General features: G+C 46.3%; 1 long non-coding RNA gene across 7 annotated transcripts in view; it reads left to right on the top strand.

Moving 5' to 3' along the window:
- The window catches only part of LOC128343002 (uncharacterized), a 37,618-nt gene that overhangs the window by 784 nt on the left and 14,643 nt on the right, over positions 1 to 22,191 (top strand). For 3 of the 7 annotated variants that reach the window (XR_008315297.1, XR_008315296.1, XR_008315291.1), the window contains exons 1-2: positions 21 to 706; positions 1,589 to 1,856. The exons of 1 other annotated variant lie outside the window; for it this stretch is intronic. This is a non-coding gene — a long non-coding RNA (uncharacterized LOC128343002). Of the gene's footprint in view, positions 1 to 20; positions 707 to 1,588; positions 1,857 to 9,407; positions 10,153 to 12,771; positions 12,917 to 22,191 lie in introns of those variants that run through there. 3 more of the 7 variants (XR_008315293.1, XR_008315292.1, XR_008315294.1) reach the window with 3 other exon arrangements.

Raw genomic sequence — 22,191 nt, 5'->3', positions numbered from 1 at the left:
ATGGCTGAATGGGGATTTGAACTCGGGTCTCTCCAGTCCTAGTCCAGCCCTCTAACCACTACACCACACTGGCTCTGTTCCTTGTTGAGGAATGCTTAACATCCTTTTAATTTCAGTGAGACTACTTTGAGTAAGCCATTAGCCTACCGGCCGTTAACCATTAAACCGAGGCCTGAGGTTTAAAGGGGAGAAATCTATTCGGTCTGTGCTTAGAGGCAATGTCACTTGTGTACCACTTTTAAAATGTACTATTTTTATAGACAGAAGGAAAAGAGACAGACACTAATAAGTATCATTAAAACATGCCGCAGCTTTATTTAAAAAAGGAAGAAGAGCCAGGGCCAGAAGAGCTCATAGCAGCTCCTCGGGGATCAACAGCCGCCAGTGAACAGGCCCTGGGAAGGCCAGGGGGAGCAAGGCCTGGATGTCCTGAAGGAAGGAAGGAGGGAAAGGAGGAGATTTAAGGGCTCCCCCAGAGGTTTCCCTCCCTTAAAAGAGTAGGGGTTTCAAGAATTGGGGGGCTTTGGTTCTCTAGGGGGCTCATGAGGAGGCAGGCTGTGACTCACTATGTGTGGCAAAAAGGCACCATTCAGAGGGTGAAGGCCTCCTATTTCAGTCAGATTGGCTTAAGGCCTGCCACGGTTTCACAAGACAGCACCGCTGCGAACACCGTCCGGAAGGAAATTAAATCAAGCAGGCCTGTGAGGTTTGTCAGAAATATCTAGGAAGAGAATCTATAATTTTGAACACAGAGTTCAAAAAGCAGTTGTTGTTTTTGATGATTATTGTTTGTGTGGGGGTTGGTTTTATTTTTTAAGAAAAAGGGGGGAACGGATTTAAAGTGAACACAAATTAGCTACTTCTTGTTGTGTTCTTATTCAATGCTGAGTGAATAATCGTGAGGTGAGATCACATGGTCACTATTACTGAATCCACTAATTTCATTTAATTGTGTGTTGTTGTTTTTAAGGGCTGTGTGTGTGTATGACAATCAGCTGAAGTTTTGGCAAAGTTTTTGGTGTTCAACAGCAGCAAGTTTTACCTTGTGGTTTGGATAAATGCTTCCATATAGTGTCTCACTTTTTGGTTTAAGATGAGAGTTGAGACGCTTTACATTTTCACTCGTGCTCTAATAAGAATGGAAATGGGAAGTTAAGGTGCCCATCTTAACCTTCGCTGTTAAGCTTTTTGAGGCAAAAGTGTTATCACAATTTTGAACGCAATGGTATGCTGCTTGAGCTGTACTCCAGCTTTGCCACATGTGAGGCAATCCAATTCAAGTTCCTTAGGGCAATTTTTCAAGTTGCAATATTTTTCCAAGTTACCCCAATGTGGTACTGACTAAGACTTGAGGTTGGTCTCCTGAAAGCGGAGCCCAAAATAAGGGTCTCCTGAAGAGGTAGGCCCTTCAAGCCCAAAATGGCCAGGTAGATTTGAAAAGGACTCTGGGGACCTTGGTCTGGTTTCCCCTTTCTGAAAGTCCAGGTGAAGAAGTCTGAAGGTTGGATGGATGGGTTGGTGTCTGCAGAGAGCCTGTGAAGATGAGTTGCCTGCCAGGCTGGGTGAAATGAGCTTTCTCTCCCTCCAGTCCAGCTCTTAGTGGTCCACTCTGCCGCCTTCCGCCATGACCTCACCTTCCATCGTCACATTCTGCTTCCAACATTCTTCTGGCCCCTACGCCACAACCTGCAGGTTGCCATAGGGACTGCAATAAACAACTTGGCATCATCGTTCTTCAGTTGCCCACTCCCTAACCGACTCTCCAGCAGTTACAGCATGCAGATGCTAGTCTGCTTTCACCGGAGAGAATATCTGCGCCAGTCGTTGTCTTTGGACCTTTACTGTCATCCTAGCAGGTAGGCAATGGTGCCATGGGTTTCATGGCCTTCAGAAAGGCCCAGGGGTAATTCATTCTGGTGGATTGTGCCCGGTTTCTTCTTTTGGGTTGCATCTGTCTTGCTTTCCTTTCTCTTACTTTCTTACCACACCTTCCCTTTCTTTCTTCCTTTCTTCCTTTTTTAAAGTACTTTTTATTCAATTTTTCACAACATAAGATACACACATGCACACACAAAAAGAAAAAAAGAGAGAAAAAGAAAGAAAAAACACAAACAAAACAAACAAAACAACAAGAGGACTTCCATCTCATCATTAGAACAAGTATCAGTTACAATAACCAAGTCTTGCCTATAATTTTATCGTTCTCCCCCTGATAAATCGTACGAAAGTTAACTCTAGGGCATTTTAAAAACATTTTTGTTACCACTCAAAAGCCTGATAGAAATCCATTTTATAATATGTTTTTAGGTAAACAAGAAGAGGGTCCCACTCCCTTTTAAATACTTCAGATTTATTTCTTAATAATGCTGTTAGCTTTGCCATTTCTGCCAACTCTAACACTTTAAGTAGCCAATCCTCTTTACTCAGGCAATGGATGTCTTACCATTTGTATGCAAATGTCAGTCTTGCTGCTGCTGTCAGATACATAAAGAGGATCCAGTATTTCCTAGGCAATGAACTGTTATCAATACCTAATAGTTTTGTTTCTGGGCTCTTAGAGAAGGTCATTTAAAACACTTTCTTAAGCTCATTGTATATTAAATCCCAATAGCCTTTAGACTTATTACAAGTCCACCATAAATGTATATAGGAACCCTCCTCTTTTTTACACTTCCAACATTTGTTTGACATGTTCTTGTATATTAAAGCCAACTTCTTAGGAGTTAAATGCCATCTGTACATCATCTTAAGATTATTTTCCTTTAAATTAGAACAGGCAGTGTATTTCATATCTTCTATCCATAGTTTTCCCCATTTCTCCAAGTCTATATTGTAACCAAAATCCTGAGCCCATTTAATCATTGAAGTTTTCACTACTTCGTACATCCTAGAAACTAGTTTGTCTTCCTTGTCACACAACTGTTGTTCAAATTCTGACTTTGATTGATTAAAACCCTTTTTGCAATCTTGCTTGAATAAGGCACTAATCTGGTGATAATGAAACCAAGAAATATTCCAATCCTGCATAAAATCTAGTTTTTTAAGTTCGTATTTTGCACCTTGGGGAGCAAGCAGTTGTCGATACGTAGGCCATGTCTGTTGCATATTTTTCTGTTTTCTAGATATAACTTCCAGTGGAGATACCCAAAGTGGAATTTTTGGTTCTAACACAAGTTTGTTTTTCATCTATACCATATATAAGCTTTTTCTAACATAGTGATTTAAGAAGTCTTTATTTACTTTTACCTTATCATAAAATAGATATGCATGCCAACCATATTTTATATCGAATCCTTCCAAATCTAAGAGTCTTGGATTTTTTAATGTAATCCATTCTATCATCCAGCTTAGGCATATTGTTTCAAAATATAACTTAAAATTCGGTAACTCAAACCCTCCTCTCTTCCTGTTGTCCATTAGGTTTTTAAAATTTATTCTTTGTTTTTTGCCCTGCCAAATAAAGTTCTTTACGTCTTTATGCCATTGATCAAAAAGACATTGTATTTATTATTGGTATTGTCTGGAAGAAATATAGCATTTTAGGAAGAACATTCATTTTGATATCAGAAATTCTTCCACTTAACGATAGATTCAATCTGTTCTATCAACATAAATCTATCTTTATTTCCTTCCAGATTTTAATATAATTATTGCATTATTTGGTGTAAGCGTAACTCCTAGGTATTTTACCTTTTTTTCCACATTGAAACTAGATCTCAAGACAATTTTTTCAATATCTTCTTTGTTCATATTTCTAATCAATACCTTTGTCTTATCCTTATTTATATAGAACCCTGCCAAATTCCCATATGATTCTAATATTTCCAATAATGTATCAATTGACTCTAAAGGATCTTGTAAAAACAACACTATATTGTCTGCAAAGGCTCTTAATTTGTATCTTTGTGTCCCTATTGACAATCCGTGTATTTTGGTCTCTTCCCTTATCATCCTGTACATAATTTCCAAGACCAATATAAATAATAATGGAGACAGGAGGCAACCTTGTCTAGTACTTTTTGAATACTAAATAATCTAAGTTCTCCATTAACCTTAATGTTTGCTTTTTGTTCAGAATATATAGACCCAATCGCCCTTATATAATTAGCTCCAAACTCTACAATTTCCAGGATTTTCAACAAAAATTACCAGGAGATGTTATCGAAAGCTTTCTCTGCATCCAAAAATAGCATAGCCAGTTGTTTATCGTTATGCTTTTCGTAATATTCTAATACATTTAAAACAGTTTGCACATTGTCCTTTATTTGCCTTTTTGGTAGAAATCCAGCCTGATCTTCATGAATTAACTCTACCAAGACCCCCTCCATTCTTTTAGCAAGTATAGAAGCAAATAATTTATAATCATTATTAAGTAAGGAGATTGGTCTATAATTTTTAACCAGAGTTTGATCTTGGCCAGGTTTTGGTATTAATTTAATAGTCGCCGGCCTCCATGAATCAGGGAACCAACCCTTCATCATAATTTCATTCATTGTCCATTGTAATGGTTGAGACAATACTTCACTAATAGCTTTATAGTATATTATAGAGAGCCCATCTGGTCCTGGTGATTTCCTCCCCTTTGCTCGCTTAATAGCATCCTTAACTTCTTCATTGGAAATTGGAAGATTCAATATTTCCCGTTGTTTAGGGTTTAATTTTGGTAAATTCCTTAATTGTAAGAATTGTTCTACTTTATTTATATCAACCTTTCTTTTTTTATAAAACTCCTTATAATATTTATAAAATTATGTTTTAATTACTGACTGTTTATTAATAATACCACTGGACGTACTCAGACTCGTTATATAATTCTTTTTCTGTTCAACTCTTAATTTCTAGGCCAGATATTTACCCGGTTTATTTGCCTGTTCAAAAGATTTCTGTTTTAGAAATTTTAAATTTCTTTCCATCTCCTCCACTGTCAACATGGAATATTTCTGTTTTAATATCTTTAATTGTTGTATTAGTTTGTTCACCTTTTTTTCCAATTAGTTCCCCTTCCAAGTCCTTAATTTGAATCTGGATTAGGTCCTTGTTCTCTCCCCCCCCCCCCAGTATGCATTTTGTTGAATAAAGAAACTCCTCATCACCACCTTACTTGCGTCCCATACTGTCTTCATTTGTAGATCGTCCTTTAGGTTTATCTCAAAATATTCTTATAGTTTTTGTAAACCTAATTTCATAATTTTAGAGTGATTCAAAAGGGACTCGTTTAATTTCCATTGATAGTTTTTCTTTATTCCGATTTTCCACTTTAATTCTATAGGATTATGGTCAGAAAATATCCTTGGCAATATATCAATATCTTTGATTGTTATCAACACATCTGCATTAGCCCAAATCATATCTATTCTCATGTGTGTTTTACGTCTATCTGAAAAGAAAGTTATATTCCTTAGCATCTGTATTTTTGATTCTCCATATATCATGTAAACCAAAGTGCTCAACCATATTAAAAAATGGCTTTTGGTAATTTCCCATAATTTTTTTCTCAAGTCTATAGAATCTCTATCAGCCTGCGTTGAGACAACTCCATTAAAGTCTCCCATTAATATAATCCGTTGCCTATCTGTCTCTATTAATTGCTTTTCCAATTTTCTATAGAAGTCTGCTTTTGCCTCATTAGGGGCATATATGCCCACTACTGTATATTTTAAGTCTCCAACCTTTATTTCTACTATCAAAACTCTTCCATAATCATCTTTATATATCAGTTTGGCTCTAAAAAGTATTTTATATAAAAGACTACTCCCCTTTTTTTCTTAATATCTAATGTTTCAAATTGCTGGCCAAGTGCTTTGCTTTGTAGGTATTTTCTGTCTCTCTTTCTTATATGCACTTCCTGTAAGCAAATCAAGTCTAATTTTCTTTTCTTTAGATCATGGAATTTTTTTTGGTGTCTTGTTTTTATATTTAAGGAAAAGAATTTTATTTCCATACTGACTATTTATTTGTTTTTCTAATCCCCCCCTTATTTATTGCCTTGTGTCTTTTGGAGATCCCCTGAGACCTGAAGATCGTTCTGTACCTGCAGAGAAATTGTTTTATTTTAGAGTCTTCAGTTAATCTATATTTCTCATTTTTATAGGTAAAGGCAACCCCTTGAGGGAACTCCCATCTAAAGGGGATTTTATTTTGTTTTAAAATATCAGTCAAATCCCTGAAGTCTTTTCGTTTCCTAAGAAGTCTTCTTGGGATTTCTTTCATCACCATATTTGTTTGTCCATTAATTTCCCATTTATTTTGAAAATGGGCTTGTATAATACGGTCTCAGGTAGATTTTGAATTAAGTTGAATTATGCAATCTCTAGGCACCTTGTGGGTGGCTGAAAAAGTGGCATTTACTCTAAAGGCACCTTCAGTAAGTCCTACCATGTTAAGTAGATCTATCTGCAAAAGCTTGGCTAATTCATTTGTCAGCAAATCTGCTAAATTTTGAGTTGTGCTTTCTGAAATTCCCCTTATTCTAAGCATTTATTCCCTCTGCAGCAGTTGCAACATTGCAAGTTGATCAGCTAACTCTTCATTTTCCTTTTTCAACTCCGTTATCTCCTGATCTGCAGCGTCTATTCTTTTGGAAATTTGTTTAGTATCCTCCACTATCCTTTTATTTATTTCTTCCAAGTTGTTACATTTATTTGAGTTGTCTATAATCCCTTGTTTCATCACTTGTACCTCCTTATTCAACTGCAACATATCTTGCTTTAAGTCCTGTGAATCTGCTTTTATCTGTTGCATGTCCTCTTTAAGAGTTTGCATATCATGGACCATAGATTGTACCACTTTGTTATTTGTGTCTAATTTACTATTAATGGTTTGAAGTAACTCCCAAATTTCACCAGTGGACCTATCCGTTTGGGGAATCGTTCCCACTGATAGTTTTCTGGCCATGTGAGTTTGTGGTCCAGTTGGAGTATTCTTATTCTTAGACATTCTGATATACTAACCATATCCTACAGTAACATATTGGATGTTTACAACAAAATTAACTCTTTAAACAATATGGACCTCCTATGACTACAAAAGGGAAAGTGTAATTTCCACTTTAATTCCACTTCATCCTTTGACTCTTTTAACTCTTCTTCGCTCAAGATGTATCCATTCGTTCACTCTGTAAATATAGTCACAGGCTCCCTTCGACCCAAACTCACATTTGTAGACTCACATTTGTAGACTCACGTTGAAAGTCAACTATGCCCCGAAAGGAGGTGGGAGATATACTTCACACTCTTCAAAACACCTGGAAGTTCACCGTATTCACCTCAGTGATCCCCAGCGCTGAATCTTTGCACTTAGGGCGTATTGTGAGCTAACAATATAGTAACTTGGGCTTCTTTGAGTAACTTTAGCAAGATTTGGATTACTTTAGATTACTTTAGCAGATTTAATAACCATTTGAAAACACAAAGGCAGGGGTGGGCATTAGTCATCCCTCTCTTCAAAACTACTACAAAGTTTTGGCTCCTCTTCTCCTGTAGATGTGCTTATAAAGTTTTAGTCTCTCTCCCTCTGGGGCTGTGATATTTCAACCATACCTTGGCATCCAAAAAGCATTGTTTAAATAAGGTTCTATCTTGCAAGTTGTTGTTTTCCTTGTTCTTTTAGATGAGATTCTTAATAAATTCCTTTGTTGACTTGTTGGCGTTTGATAGAAGTTGCGACACTTCTGAACTTAGTTTCAGGACAACTTGAACTCCACACTGCAGTATTCTCCTTGACTCTAGCCCTGTCGCTCGACTGGCACAAAGAGACCTCGGCTTCCCCATGCCCCTTCGCAGCAGGAGCTGACTTTTCCGGGCTGGTTGAGTCTTCTTCGCCTCCCACTTTAATCCAGTGGGGTAGGGGTTGGTTGTTGAGTCCTGCCAGTTGCTTTCTGCAGGTCTTCTCTCGGAGACTCCAAGAGAAGCGTCTTGCTCAGTCAGCGTTGGAACCGGAAGTCCTTTACCACACCTTCCCTTTCCAGTTTGTTTTGTCCAAAGAGGTTACCCCTTTCCCTAGCATTTTTATTTAGTTCATTCTTAACTGGACTTATCAACGGCCTTTTCAAAGTGGCACAAGCAAGAGACAGTTCCCTGTCCCGAAGAAATTACAATCTAAATGTTGTCAGTAGGGGTAACCGTGCACAACAGGGAGGGAATGGGGAGGCAGAGGTCGCTGAGGCCCACAAAGGTTGACATAGGCCTGTTTTAAGTCCTTCATTTCAGTTCAGAAATAGGAGTAGAATGCCTTTTAACCATAATAGACAGGAGGCTTTTTCTCCTGAAAATACCCATAGATCCAGCCCCTGCCCATGTGGCTGTAGGCTTTTAAAATAGCTTTGTGCAATGACCCCACAGGAAAACACCTGCAATGGTGCTTGTATCACATGTAAAGGGCACTGAAAGGGTTAAGCTAAAAGGCTTCTTGGAGAAAGTGGGCCTGAAGCTGGTATAAGAAAGGGGGAGAGAGAGGAACTGGCATCACACAGGGTTTCTGGAGGGGGGGTTCGCAAGCAGGGGGGAATGGGGAGAGTCCTGTAAGATGACGGAAGACCTTCAGGTGGCTATGAGTGGTAGAGTTGGAGGATTTCCCCCTGCTACAATCGTCTCTTGCCTTCCAGGGCTGCACCTTCAGCTCAGGCTAACTGCCTCTCACTCTGGAACCAGATTTGCATCGTCACATCATGTGGCCTCCTGGAACTTTAAGAGGCCTCAGAAATGCTCTGAGCAGAGCAGAGCTCTCAATGGTCTACTTTCCCACAGCCTCAGGTTCAGTTCTTAGCATCCATTTAAATAGAGCTCAAGTTGGGAAAGACCCCTGCCCCAGTCCTTAGAGAGCTCTGTTGGGTATTGCAGACCATACTGGGCTAGAGACTAGTATCTGACCATGGCCAGCTGCACACACATCCTCAATCTTGTCTGGTCACAAGCGGGGGGCACGTTCCTATTCTCTTTATAGAATAGAGGAGTTAAGATTGGATGGGAAAGTGATTCTCAGGGGATGGGATCACCAGACCTTTAGCAATGGGGTTCTGGGGGAGATAAGAATAGCAGGAAGCCCTACACGACCAAGGACTGGATGGTTTGAGGGCATCCCCCCTGCTCTGAGGAGGCGGATGCACTGAAGACTTCCAAGATCAATCTCAACTAATAGTCTACGAGATGCAGGAGCATCTGTGAAAGGACTTCAGGACTGAGAGACTGAGGGTGGGATGAGTGTACCAGTTCTCAGCCTCAGGGTTGTTGGGTTTCCTCACCTGAAAAATGCTGTAGCCCTCAGAGCACCCCAGCAGAGAGGTGGGTTTCACATCAGACTGTGCCTCCTTCCAAGAGACTGAAGCCATGAATTCAGCAGAAGGCCTTAGGCCAGGCACTTCTTCTCTCAGGCCCAGCCTCTCCCATCTGCATCTGCATAACACAGAACTACCTTGCAGGGCTGTTGTGGGGATGACTGAAACCAGGATGTCCCTTCCTTTTTCTTACAGATGAGTCCACTGACAAGCGGTTGTCTGCTGGCTCAGCCTTTACGACTGTGAGCTCTGCAGGGGAAGGAGGACATTCACCATGCAGCATCTGCAAGACACTAGTGGCGACCATCAGCTCCACCTCTCTGGTCTACTGTCCCTGACCTCTCTATTGAGTCCGTCCAAGGAAGAGTCAGCAGGGACAGAAATCTGGCACCTTCTCTCCCACAAGGAGATCTGGGGAAGCCCCAGTGGGAGCACTGAATGCCTGGCTCAGTGGCGGCATTCCCCTACCATCTCCTCGGTCCCTTCTTTTGGCTGCTGGCCTCCAGTTTGCCCACTGTGGGCCCCATGGCTCAAGTATTTTGGCATCCACACATCCATGCAGTGCCAAGTCTGCAGCTTGTCCAGCTGCAGCCTCCAGGGCAAGCAGAGATCCAGGCACCATTCCAAGTTGGGAGGTGGGGCTTTGTCTACAGACATGGAAGACTGGCCCCCATACCCTCAGCAGAAAGAACGCCTCTGGTGCAGGTGGGCAGAACTGTCCCAGCACCCACCAGCAGTGCCAAACAGGAATACGATTCTGCTCTTCCACACGATGGAGTCTGGAAGCAGCATCACCCCTGCTGCAGCTGGTGGGGTTCGCCCAGCCCCAGCAGTTCAGCCCAAGAGCACCAAGCCAAGCTATATTCGTCGTGCCTCCAGAGGTTTGTGTTGGTGTTTGTAAAAGAGGTGTCCTCCCACCTAGGGCTCCCTGTGTCCTTCCCATTAGTCTAATGCAACCCATCTCTTAGGGCTGTGGTCCTCAAGCCATGATCTTGGGTACTCTGGGGTTCATCATTCACTCTCCAGGGGCTCTTTGCCAAGAAGATCAAGAAATCTTCCCCATAGTCAGCTCAGCCCTCCCCATTGTCACTCATCCTGCTAGCCACAGGACAGCATTTCTAGAGCACACAGTCTACTCCCAGTTCCCATAATGGGAGACACCTTGCCAGGCCTGGCCACAGGAATGGAGCGTGCATCTTGAAATGTACCCCAGAGTCCTCTGCAATATGCAGGAGTTGATCATCTGATAGTTAATGTCTGCCCCGATGGTAGAAGGTTTGAAACCTCTCTTCTGATTAGAATTCCTGCTCCCCCCACCGCCTGACTGCTTGAGCCTCCTAGTGGTTAGAACTGACCCCTTCTCCTCCAATGCTTTCCCAGGTGGACCTAATCCACTATCTCCCCTTACCACATGGGAGGGCTGGCTCTGGATCAGATCCTGACCGATCCCTTGGTCCTTCTTCGTCCTTCTCTTTCAATGTTGATTCCCTCTGCTGGTCAGCCATATAGCCCCATACTGTTAGCTGCTGGACCCAACAGCAGGAGGCTCTAGCTCGGGAAGGAGAGGGCTCCAGCACCAGCGCTCTCACCCAGCTGAGTGACCTCCTGACTGTGCTGCCTATGCAGCTGGAACCCAGGATGAAGAGTTCAGAGTCATCAGAGGTGGGTGTTCACTATTGAAGGGGAAGAATCATCCCTTGGCTGGCCTCATCCAGTCCTTCTAGAAGGGCTATGGGTCCCCTTTGGCCAAAGGTTCCACTGGGCTTAGAGGAATGTCATTCCTTGAGCATCTCTGCCTTAGGATGGGAAAAAGCACCCCACAAGAATGAATCCAGTTCCAGATTCCACAGAATGTCTCCTGAGGCCAGTTTTTGGGACGCTATTCTGTTGCAGCTCTTGTCCATTATTAAATGTCTTCTCCTTGTCATGAAATATTTTCATTATTTTAACTTTCAGGAAAGTTTGAAATGTCAGCCTGTGTCCAAACAAAAGACTTCTAATTCTCTAGTGATACACTTTCTCTCTTCCCCATCCCCCCAAGCAGGGACCCAGGAGGCCTATCTGCCAACTCCTCTGCAGCCAAAAGGCCCGGGAACTGGCAATCCTGAGCCAACCAAAGGGACTTCTTTGGGTGAAGTGCCTTCTGGGGGACCTACATCAAGTTTGGTACCCCCAGCAAAGACACAGGCTGAAAGCAAAGATGCCAAACCAAGAGTGCAACTCCTTGACTTCTTGTCTCCCCTCACCCCTCTCCCCAAATGCTAAAAGCAGAAGAAGAAGTAAAAAGACACCTTAGATGGAAGGGAGATTGGCAGGAACATTCCAAAACAAAGTAATGGGAAGAGGAGATGGGTCGGAACTGAAGGAGAACTTGCACTGAAGGTGACGAGGGGAGGCCCAAATGCTGAGGGGAAGAAAAGATCTGGTGATAAGGCCAAAACACCCATTCCCCTACAACCAGAAAAACTCATGAGGAAAATACCCACTTGTGACCTAGAGCTGGCAGTCCATCCCCAGCAGCAGAAGAAATCACTAGGAATCAAATCAAGTGATGTGGGGGCGAGATGCCTCAATTCCTACTAGGAAGAGGGACCGGGAGGTTGTTCTACCCAGAAGTAGAAGCTGGGAGGTGAAAAAAGCAGAAAGTGGAGGGAGACCTGAGTGGCTCTGCTCCTGCTTAAGCAGGCCACCTGGAGACAGGGAAGAATAATGATAATAATAAACAAACTCTGTTAGCCATCCCATAACAAATTGTTCTCTGGGCGGTTTACAGCACAACATTAAGACATGATATAAAACACACACAATACATTAAATCAGAACAGACAAAAAATGGGGGGGTCGGGTGGGGGAAGAAAATACAAAATACAATACAGAAGCATTTAAAAGACATTTTTAAAATCTATTATGTATTATGTATTATATGTATTCAAAAATATATATAATTCTTTCAGGAAGCCTTACTCCCAGCTTGAGGCTGCTAGCATTAAAAAGAAGAGCGGGGAAATGGGAGAGAAATGGTTCTCTTGATCTCCTGAGGCCACTCCTCTTGAAAATGTAGTTTCCTAACTTCCTTAGGAAAATGATCCTTCAATGTGGCCAGTTCAAAATTGGGCAGGCTGGCAACGTGATGCAGAGCACAGATGCAGGATTCTCTGCCCAGAGCCTGTAGCTGGGGCTCCTTAGCACTGGTGTATCTGATGAGCTCCTTCAACATGTTGATTAAGTTCTGGACAGAGGGGGCCTCATCCAGCATCCCTATGATCATCCTCTGGAGTGCCTCAGTGCTCTCGTTCCGGGTCTATGGGTCCAGCTGGTTGACTCTAGACACTGCCATGTGCAGAACTGCCTATTTTAGTTTGTATAGCAAAGCTGGCTTCATTTTTGTGAGCTCCGCAACAGCGTCCATTGCTCGTCTCAAGAGGGACCCAGGGTCCAGATGTACCTTGACGTCCTCCATGATTTCCAGAATGGCATCAACAGCATTGTCTTTTTCATAGGACATCATCTCATTTCCACTGGACTTAGTGTCTTTAACACTATCAATAATGGACATCAAGAACTGCGTCCACCAGAGGATCTTCTGCTCTGCAGAACTCAGATCGATTGTGTCTCCTGAAGAAGCCTGGGAGGCCCCTGCTTGAGGTAGAGTTGGAGTTGGCCTGATCCGGTGGTGGTTATTCCAGAATCTCCAGCTGGGGGGCTTTCCCTTAATGGAGTCACTCATGGGGGAGATCTTGCACAGCCGCCTGCTTTTATGTTATAAATGAATGAAAAGAGTGCAGGTTACAAACATTACATTACAGATTTTCCCTCCAAGATGATAGCAAGTTTTATGATGTCATTTTAAATAATCAGTAGATCTTAGCATATTAGTTGTTATATTCTGATGTTCACATATTTTTAAATGCTGTTTTAAAATTAATATAGATTAGGTTGAGGGTTCTGGCAGGGAGGTTAGGGCTAGATTTCTGCATATAGATTAATAATAATAATAATAATAATATTTATTTCTTTTTTATTTTGTTCCGGTCATTTTGTGAAGATCAGGACAAACATCTCTCAGCTGGGATTCTTTGGGACAGCAAGATATTTAGTTGGTTAGCACCAGTTTGTGCTTTTTCTCCTTAAATTGGTTGAGTTTGTTTTGTGTTGGAGACTTGTCTCAGAACTGGGATTCTCCAGCACTGTAAAAATATTACACACACTAGTAATTTTAAGCCCGTTAAAATAACAGGCGCTAGTAGGGTTGTGTAGATATGTTTGTCAGATCTGTATTTCCTCCACAGCAAGGGTTGTGGACTTTCCTCTGTTCTTGGCCCTTTTTTTTTCCCCTTTTGTTTTTTAGTAATTCTTTCTAAGTGTTAATTTTCAAGTCTCGTTTATTTCTCCGATATGTATCCCATTAAGTTTTTACACACTTATCAGGAAAGGTTTTGAGAATACTTTGTGGGTGAATACTATTGTCTAAGTTTTCATCTTTGTATCAATCTTCAATCTCACATACATCATATTTGAAGATTATTGTCTGTTTATTCTTTTTTTAAAAAAATTGGTATTGTTTTTTCTCTTTATAGAATTTCTGTATACACCACATTCCTTGTGAATATTCTATCTGAGTTTGCTAATAGTTTGCCTTGGTCTGGGCCTTCTAGTACCTTGACCACGACGTCTGAAAAACTCCTAACTCTTGATAATGCCACATATAACTGACCGTGGCTGAATACTGTCTCTGGCAAATAAATCCCTACCTTTTCTAGGGTTTGACCCTGAGATTTATTTATTGTCATGGCAAAGGCTAATTTTATTGGAAATTGTCGCCTTCGCAAGGTAAAGGGTAAATCAGTGCAGGATGGTGCCAAATAAATACGGGGGATGAAGACCATGTCTCCCTGAGCTGATCCTGTTATTACTTGAGCAATGATGAGGTTTTTTTTCAGGTTCTTCATGATGAGGCGGGTGCCATTGCATAATCCTTTTTTGCTGTTGAGATTTCTAAGGAGCATAATTATTGCTCCCAGTTTCAGGGTGAGATAATGTTTAGGCATTCCTGTTGGCGTTAGCTCATTGAGGAACTCAATTGGATAGTTTTTTGTATCATCTTCACTGGAGTCATCAATTGTGTCTGCGCTGAGGTATGTAACTTCTTCTCCTTCCAAAATGTTGAGTACTTTGGGCAAAGGATAGATCTATTTGCTATTTTGGGAACATTGGCAACAGGAATGTTGTCTCCAAAAATGTCTTTGACGATATCCCCTGTGCATAAAATTCTGGATGGGATTTCAATGATGTCTTCTGGAAGACCGTCAATGCGTGGTGTCTCACCATTGCCAACTTTGAGTAGCCAATCGCTGAATTCTGTGTCGATTGATCGGACATTGTTTCGAAGGTTGAGGACTTGGAATGTGGGCCAAAGGTTGTTATACTTTATACAGGCTTCTACAATTTGTGTCTGGTTACCGTGTGGCACCACCGGAAGTGTTTGCCGGAAATCTCCACCAAGCAGGAAAACTTTTCCTCCAAAGGGTTTGTTGTTATCCATTATTTCTTTCATTAGTTTGTCGACTACTGAAAGCGCTAAAGTGGGGGCCATTGTAGACTCGTCCCAAATGAGTATTTTTGCTTTTCTCAAATTTTCTGCATCTGCAGAATTGAGGCGCATATTTGATATGGAGTTCTCAAGTAGAGGCACTGGTAATTTGAACTGGGAGTGGTATGTTCTGCCTCCCTTTAGTAGATTGGCTGCTATTCCTGTGGAGGCTACAGGGAGTGCGATTTGACCTTGTCCACGAACTGTGCTGAGAAGGGTCTTGTATAGGTAGGTTTTCCCACTGCCTCCTGGGCCGTCCAAGAAAAAACAACGGTGGCAAAGGTTATCATTCTGGCTTGCTGTCAATATTTGCTCCATTGCTGTTTTTTGCTCTTTGTTGAGGCTTCTTGCCATTTCCTCAGCTGCTTGTTTTTCATAGGCCTGGTCGTAGGCATTCATAAGTAGTTCTGTATTTTGCAGCGTGTATGGCTGCAAAATATCTTCCAGCGTGCTCTCTCACACTTGCTCATCGTTAATGAGTCCTCTCATTTTGGCAGCCTCTTGGAAAGTGGGATAGACACTCCTGAGATCTTCAAAGGATTCTGCACCTGGTACATGCAGCAGTAGGAGGCGTAGACAGTAGCGCTCTGGGTCCGATGGTAAATTGACAGAATACATTCGTCCGATCACTTTGTCTGCACCACATTGTCGTAATTTCCAAGTGCAATTTGCAGAGTCAAAGACATAGTGAAAAGGAATGTCCGAGTATAATATGTTCCTTGCTTTCTCTTGTTCCCAGACCCCAGCCCAAGAAGACACAGAGACATTTTTTGGGTGAAAAGGGCCACGCTTTATTAATAGAACAACAGGCATGGCGGACTGAACAGCAGGTGATTAATCACCATCAGAAAACAGAAAACAGTGCGGTCCCCTAGGCATGGGCTAGGATTCCCCTGTCCTACCCATTGCCTCACTGGGCGACACACCCTGGCTCAGGAAAGAGGCAGGTACATCCCGCCCCATTCCTTCAACGCCAACCACCCCCTTAGAAGAGGGGATCTGGACATCTCCAGGTCTTCACCCCCCCAGACCGCACAGCCCAAAGGTTGGTGAAGTCCTGAAGCAGGTTTCATGGCAATCAAATTTCTCCCCGTGCCGCACAGGCCACAAAGGAGCGATTGACCAATCCACCTTTAAATATCCAAGGGTGCTCACCGATAATCTATACCTCACTTACCCCTCAGCCCACACTGTTACTGCCACCCAGGGATGTCAGCCATTGCTTGACCTCCTTGCCCCATGCCCACCTAAAAACTCAGCAAGCCCCCGCTGGATGTTGTGTAGATATAAATCACAACCATACTCTGAGAGGTGAACGCCGTCTGCGCGGTATAACTCAGGAAAGCGGGCAGCTATGTCAGGCTGCCGCACTATGGCCCCTCCAGCCGCTAATACTAATTTACTGATTGCGGCCGAGGCCTTTCGCCGTGCTCTTTCCAAGTTTAGCCCACAAAGGGCATTCTGCCAAACCCTGCGTTGAAGCCAATTAACCCAGAGAATGCGCACTCCCGGCATCCACTTGCGCAACAAAGCCAAATCAGCGGAGGCTTGCTGAACAATAGCCAGGCCAGTCCGCCGGCCTAAGTCGTTCTCCCCCAGATGCAAGACCAAAATCTCGGGTGCGGGAAAACTAACTAAATGCTGTCTAATCGCAGGAAGCAACTGGTTCCAGAGCATGCCCCCCATGCCCAACCAGTACACCGAGGCCCTTCTCCCGAACCCCAACTGCGATCCCCAGTGGGAGGTGCTGGCCCGTTTGAAGGCCCAAAAGACCAGCGAATGGCCACACATCAGGACCCGTACCGGAGCCGCTGCTCCCCCAGCACCTGCCAAAAGAAAACACAAATCAATAGCAGCTGATAGTGTCCGCTGTCAGCGCACATAGCGTCTGACCACCACGGATTTCCACCTGCCTATCCTCCGCACTTCGGCCTCCTGAAGGCCTATACGCGTGGCAGTAGTAGCTGCCCCAATATAGAATGAGTGCAAAGTGCTCCTTCAAGAGGAACCCCCGCTGCCACCAGGGCCTTCTTGACCACTGCCAGGAATTGATACTGAGTTAAAGGAGTTCGATCTTTATGAACGAACAAACATCCCCCAGAGGCAGGACCCAGACCCGTGTAGCGCCACAAGGCAGGCACGGGACACAGCTGGGGGTCCCCAGCCACCGCTAAGCGCACCACCTGACCCTTGCCACGCTGATCAGTCTTAGAGCGGCGAAGGAACAACCGATCCTCATCTCCGAAGAAAGACAGGTCGGAGAATTGCAAGCAGCAGTCCCTAGGGGAGCCCCTACTGCGCGGCAATAGCTCCCCGGGCCAGAAGGCACCAAAGAAGGCCACTAGTACAGCCGCGTGAAACAGGGAAACTTCCCAGGAATCTGTGCAGCACCCTGCCAGGCGACCCAGTGTGGCGGCCACCATGTCCAGTGTAAACAGGCGTCTAGAATCCCCTATACCAGGGTCCCCCCTAGCCCAGCCCTCCAGCATGCGCCGCATGCGAGGGTCAGAGGAAAAGTCACTAACCCCTTTTACCTGGGCTTCGAAGGCCAGAGCAGCCAAATAGCCACCCAAAGTAGACACGGCATGCCCTGCCCTACGTAAAGTGACCAAAAACTGTTGCAACTGTCCCACCGGAACAGGCCAAACCTCAGGCAAACCTTCAGCCCTTCAAAAAAGGGAAAAAGCCTCAAGCTTGGCTGCGTAGCTCGCTCTGGTGCTGGGCGCCAGAGACGCCGCTATGGCCTGCTGTGCCTCCGCCTGCCAAGCTGCCACAGAAAGGCTGGCATAGGATCCAGGTACGGCGCAGCCTCGGGTGCTAACTCCCTGAATCTGTCTACCTGGAAACGAGACAGAGCGTCAGCTATGTCATTCCGTATCCCTGGGACGTGGCGGGACCGGAAAAGGATATTAGCCCGTAGACACTGCAAAACCAAAGCTCTCACTAGCCCCATGACCCTCGGAGAATGGGAGGTCTGTGTGTTGACAACCTGGACCACCGCCTGGTTGTCGCACCAGAATCGAACTGATGAGTTGGCAAACTCTTCAGCCCAAATGTGAACCGCCACTACAATCGGGAAGAGCTCTAAAAAAGTCAAGTCCCAAACTATCCCCTGCTCTACCCACTCCAAGGGCCAACGGGCAGCACACCAGCGGCCCCTAAAGTAAACCCCGAACCCCACACCACCTGCCGCGTCTGAATGAACTTGCAGATCAGCTTCAATAAGCAGCTCATTCCTCCAGAAGGTTACCCCATTGAAACCTAGCAGGAAGGATTCCCAAAGCGCCAGGTCAGCCCTGACACCTTGCGTAACCCGCACCCTGTGATGGGGGGCACAGAGTCCCACCGTCAGGTCACATAATCTACGCAGAAAAGCCCGGCCAGGGGCCACAACCCTACAAGCAAAATTGAGATGTCCCGCCACCACCTGGAGCTCCCTAAGGGTGGCCTTGCGGGCACGCCCCAATGACTGAACCAGCTCCAGGAGCACAGCCAGCTTAGCCTGAGGTAGCCTAGAGCAACCTGCAATCGTATCAAGCTCTATTCCCAAAAAGGATAGCTGAGTAACCAGCCCCTCCGTCTTATCCTTAGCCACGGCACCCCGAGCTCATCTGCAAGCTCCATAAAGGAGTGCAGCAGATGGTGGCATTCCCCTGAATTGCCCCTGCCAACGAAAAGAAAATCATCGAAATAATGAGCTGTGGATAGAAGGCCCGCCCGCCGCCTGGCCGCCCACTCCAGAAAAGAGCTAAACACCTCGAAGGCTGCGCAAGAAATTGAGCAACCCATAGGCAGGGCCCAGTCAAAGTAAAACTGGCGCACAAAGGCGAAGCCCAGTAACTCAAAATCATCTGGGGGGACAGGTAGCAGACGGAAAGCGGACTCAATATCACATTTGGCCAGGAGGGCACCCGGCCCCATATTCCTAACCACCCTGACTGCCTCATCAAAAGAAGTATAGCGCATGGAACAAAGACTATCAGGGATGCCGTCGTTGACCGACGACCCCCTAGGATGAGAAAGGTGGTGAATCAATCGAAATTCACCAGGGACCTTCTTAGGGACCACCCCTAGAGGCGAGACCCGTAACCCGGGAAAAGGGGGACCGTCGAAAGGGCCCAGTACCCTTCCAGCGGCCACCACTTTATTAATCTTCCTCAGCACTATATCCTCCTTGCCTATCACGGATTTAAGGTTACGGGGACTACCTATCCCACGGCGAGAGGAAGAAGGAATCCGAAACCCGTCCCTGAAGCCCATGAACAAGTAAACAGCTGCGGACCGATCAGGGTAGTCCAGCAACAGCTGCTCCAGAACCTCAAGCCTGATGGGGCTGGGACCCCTTACCCGTAGGGGGTGGGGGAGGACCGCCCTTCCTATTGTTTCCCGCCCGGAACTTGGACCCGGGACTGCTAAACTTTGCCTTAGGGCAAGAGGCACTTGGGTGCTTACCCCCACAGACGTGTTTGAAACGACAGGGGGAACGGGAGCATTTCCCATTAGAGTTATACTCCCAGCAGACCAGGTGGGGTTGAACCCACTGTTGGCCCGCCCCCGATGCCGGCGAAACACCCAAAGGCCTGGACAACAAATGCCCACTATCTGATCGGTCTCCCTCAACAGGACGAGCCGGGGACATAATCACCAGCCATAATTCCTGGAGGGGTGTGTCCCATGGTAGGGTGGGATCCAAGGCCGCCCTCATGCAGAAACTTTCATCATAACGGATCCAGGAGGATCCGGCAAAATCAGAAACCGCACGGTGAATAATATCCATATATTTCAAGAGCGCCGGACCACGCGCCGGCTGTGCCTGCACTATCACCCCCATATAAATAGTGAAGCCAGATAACCAATTATTCCAGGTCTTTTCGACCGGTTTTCGCTTAGTGGCTTCATGCTCTTTACACGATTCCCCTCCTTGTGTTTAACTTCTGGCTCCCTAAAGAGCAAGCTAAAGATGTCCACATACTCACTTTTCAGGATCTTTTCCCTAGTGGAAGGCAGCAAGTGATCCCCCAGAGGGAGCCCCATACCCCCATAGGGAGCATGCTGCGCTGAAGGTAAAATCCCCATAGGGTAATAACCCGGCCTGCTACCAGCATCCTGAGTAGCAGCGGGAACACCACCGGGAGGAGGCAACGTACTACCCAAAGGTCTATTGCCCATCCAAACCAGCTCTGCAGCGCCCTGCATACTGGCAGTGACCCCAGGAAAAGCTAAAGGGAAACCCATGCCCCATGACTGTGTGTAAGGGGACCAGTACGGAGCTGGTCCCCAGCCCCCCATGGCAGGTATTGGCCAGGGAACAGAAGGCCACTGTCCAGTGCCGCCTGGAGGTGTAGGTGCTGCTGGCTCACCCAGGACTACTGGCAGAGTCGGGTCCGCAGGTGGATGGTCAACCGGTGTAGCAGGTTGAGGTAGAGACAGCAGAGGCAGCTCTGGAACCGGATCCAAAGGCGATGGAAGCGGCAACGCAGGAGCAGGCTGTCCAGGGGCCGGTCCTCCAGGTGCAGAAGGCGCCACCGGCCCGCCAGGGGGGGCAGAGCCGGCAGGGTCCAGTCCCTTCTCCAATGCCTCCAGCCTGCTAGAAAGGGATGTTAATAACTGGCTGCAGACAGAGCCCCTGGTCCGCCGAGGAACCTTGGGCGGAGGCACACCCCCACCGCCAGAGGGCCCTGCACCCTTGTCTGTTGGGGCAGCCCTGGCCTTCTCCAACACCTCCATCCTGTTAATCAAGCTTCGAATAAGACCCCAATTCCTCCTCCTCCTCCTCCGAGGAAGATGGCGGGGGGGGGCAGGCCTTCTAGGCTTCCGAATGGGCCGCCCCCCTTTTTTCTCCTTAGCCTTCCTAGGCATCACCACCCCCCAAACCTAAAATCCAAGCCCACAAGAAAATTGCAAAGAAGGGGGGGGGCCTAACCCAGACTAGGGGTAAGTCCGAACTGGTCCAGCGGCCATTCTAAGGAATGGCCGAACTGCCGGACCGGTTCGGCCCTTGCTGGTTCGGGTCCGGGTGGGGGGTATAACTTTAAGGGCGGGAGGGCTTTCTTACCCCTCCCGCCTCTTCGCCCCCTCCAGCGCCCGTATTTAACTGAATAACGGGGCGCTGGAAACCAGCCGCCCCCACCGCCCCCGCCCCCCCTGAGCAGATTCACATAGAAAAGTACCCATACCCCTGCCGCCGTCGCCCGCCCGCCAGCCAGCCCTCCCTCCCTCCCAGCTGCCCGCCCGTCTGCCCGCCCGAGTCCTTACCGAAAGCTGCAGGAGAAAACGAGAGGAGCTCCCGGACAGAGCTCCTCTCGTTAGAAAGGCCTGCTGCAGAATGAAGGTGCTTTGCGCGCGCGCATGCGCACACCGCAAAGGACACCGGAGGCCCGGTCTACCCGCCGGGAAAAGGCCGGGTAGACCGGGCCTCCGATCGCCGGAGTGACTAAGGCGTGGGTAACCGTGGCCAGATCTGCCTTCTCGAGAAAGGGACGCAGCTGGCGCACCAGCCGAAGCCGTGCAAAGGCACCCCTGGCCACCGCCTCCACCTGAGCCTCCAAAAGCAGAGCCGGGTCCAGTAGTACCCCCAACCTGCGTACTTGCTCCTTCAAGGGGAGTGCAACCCCATCCAGAACCTGTAAAATCTCCTCATCCCGATTGGCTCTCCTACTGACCAACAGTACCTCCGTCTTATCCGGATTCAATTTCAGTTTGTTAGCCCACATCCAACCCATCACGGCCTCCAGCCCCCGATTCAGGACATCCACCGCCTCCCTAGATCAGATGACAAGGAGAGATAGAACTGAGTGTCATCCGCATATTGCTGACAACTCAGTCCAAATCCCCAGATGACCTCTCCCAGCGGCTTCATGTAGATGTTAAACAGCATGGGGGACAAGACCGAACCCTGCGGGACCCCACAGGCCAACGGCCACGGGGCCGAGCAGTAGTCCCCCAGCACCACCTTCTGGACCCTCCCCTCAAGAAAGGACCGGAACCACTGCAACGCAGTGCCTCCGATTCCCATACTCGAGAGGCAGCCCAGAAGGATACCATGGTCGATGGTATCGAATGCCGCCGAGAGGTCCAGCAGAACCAACAGGGACGCACTCCCCCTGTCTAGTTCCTGGCGTAGGTCATCCACTAGAGCGACCAAGGCAGTCTCAGTCCCATACCTGGGGCGGAAGCCAGATTGAAAAGGGTCCAGATAATCCGTATCATCCAAGACCCTCTGCAGCTGGGACGCCACCACACGCTCCATCACCTTGCCTAAGAAGGGAAGGTTAGACACAGGTCTATAATTGTCCAGGTTGGAGGGATCAAGGGAGGGCTTTTTTAACAG

The sequence above is a fragment of the Hemicordylus capensis genome, chromosome 2 (assembly GCF_027244095.1).
Source record: "Hemicordylus capensis ecotype Gifberg chromosome 2, rHemCap1.1.pri, whole genome shotgun sequence".
Classification (NCBI taxonomy): domain Eukaryota; kingdom Metazoa; phylum Chordata; class Lepidosauria; order Squamata; family Cordylidae; genus Hemicordylus; species Hemicordylus capensis.
Note: the sequence above shows the minus strand (reverse complement) of the source record. Positions and strands in the feature narration are given on the sequence as shown.